Here is a 2,178-nt window from a genome sequence, read left to right on the forward strand (position 1 = left end):
GCTGCTGAAGGGAACAGCAGTCAAGCCAGGAGAGATCTGCCTTGCCATGTGGATCACCGCCGAGGCCAGGGATCAAACCTCGCAAGGAGGTGACTGCAGCTAGCTTGCAGTGCTGCGTCCTAACCCACTGTGCCACCAGGGAGGGCCCAGCCAATGTTGTATTTTAAAGAAATAGGATTGAAGACCAGAGGACTATGTAAATGGCCGTGTAATTGCTCTTAGATCTACATTGCTGTAAGTTCTTATGCATTGGTAAAGTTCAAGATTCTATGTACTGTGTTCCTGTACACTAACAATATTATTTGTTCCAGTGTTACTCCAACAAAGTGTAGTCTGAATTTTCTTTATATATTGCTGTTTTCATTACATAAATGAATCTCTGACTTATGTGGACAAGCTTTAACCTTAAACATTAGAACTTATAGCTTAACTTTGCCAAGCCCCAGTCTTCCTGGTTACTTATAATCATTGTTTTTCATTAAGACAAATTCCCAATTAGTGCAATCTTTCAAAAAATACCTAGGCTTATTCCCTTCTTCCCCACTTTCCAGTTATAATGAAAATGCTCTCTGTATTAGTAAGCTAGACAACTTAAAGCTTTTTGAAATACTACAATTCCATTGCTGGAAAATTCAGGCATAGCTATTTCTCCCTAACATATCCTGGATGTTACCAAGCCCTTAACTTTCTGTCCACTTTTCAATAAAATATTATTGAAAAAAAATTAATATGGTACTTATTAAATTTTTTTCTTATTCTTTAATGGAAAAGTCTCCATATCTTCTACTTTATAGTTGTTTTTATTTTTAAAATGGGAAGTAATTTTAAATTTACAGAAAAGGTGAATAGTACAAAGAGCCTCCCAATAGCCTTACTCAGTTTCCCTGAGTAACATTTTGACACATGTGCTTTATCATTCTCTCAATCATCTATTTTGATAGCACGTAGAGATACATACACACCTAGCTGTATACATGACATAAACACATATTTAAACAAAAGTTTGTATTTAGTTGTTAATGTTTTTTCATTTCAGTCTGAAACAGTGCCATCTTTCCTTGTCATCTGTGGCCTTGGCATATTTGAAGAGTACAAGACAGTTATCTCGGAGAATGTTGCTCAATTTGGTTTTCTCACCAGCTTTCTTTTGTTAGATTTAGAGTAAGCATTCAGGGCAGAAGGAGCATTGGCAGTGATTCTTTGTTCTTTTTGTAGTATCATTGATGGAGGAATATGATGTTGATTTGTCCTTTTACTGGTGAGGTGAACTTTGATCACTAGATGAAAAGGTTTGTCAGCTTTCTTCCATGTAAAATTAATATATATATATTAGATATATTTTATATAATTATATATATATTATATATTATAATATATATGTAACTTTCTGTATAATATATATATAAAATTATATAAATATATATAATGTGTGTGAAGAGATTAAGGTTCAGCCAATAGCTCTGTTCATTGTTAGGGACACAGGACAGTGTACAGCTAACACCTGAGTATCTATTTATTCCCTTGGTCACTAGGAACAGAAATGTATTACAGTTAAGTTGAATTCAAAACACATAATATTTTTCCTGTGAAAGTATACTGACTGTTCTAACTCAAAATAAGCACAATGCAATTGCAGTCAGCCTTAATGAAATTAAAACTTGTAAACATAATGAAATGTCAAGTGAAGTTCTTGAATTCTGCTATTATCTCTCTAAAATTGGAAGGTAATGAGTTAAGATGGCAATCAAAAATATTTAGAAAGCAGTAGCTTCAAAAGTTAGTGGAATTAAGTGACTGGCTTAATTCTCTTGAGAGAAACTGGATATTGCTCTTACCCAGTTACAATTAATCTACATAACACTAGCAATTACTTAAATTTTCTATCATTTGTGCTACTTTGAAACACTGGAAAATAAACAAGGTTTTTGCTCTTCTGATTTCAAAACATTTCCACATTGGAAGATATTTAAATCACTCTTTTAAATTACAAAGTAGAAGAAAAAAATCAAAGCAGAATTTGTCAACTATCTAATTTGCTTATCCAAGGCAGTTTAAGGTTAGAATAACTTGGGGTGTTTGAATGATTAGATCAGATGACTCAATTAAATGACTAATATATTCACTTCATTATTTAGGTGGCATAGCTGAAGTTTATGAGCCAATGTTCTATTTTTTTTT

Source organism: Condylura cristata, unplaced genomic scaffold, assembly GCF_000260355.1.
Source record: "Condylura cristata isolate star-nosed mole 26May11 unplaced genomic scaffold, ConCri1.0 scaffold00004, whole genome shotgun sequence".
In the NCBI taxonomy this organism is placed as follows: Eukaryota; Metazoa; Chordata; class Mammalia; order Eulipotyphla; family Talpidae; genus Condylura; species Condylura cristata.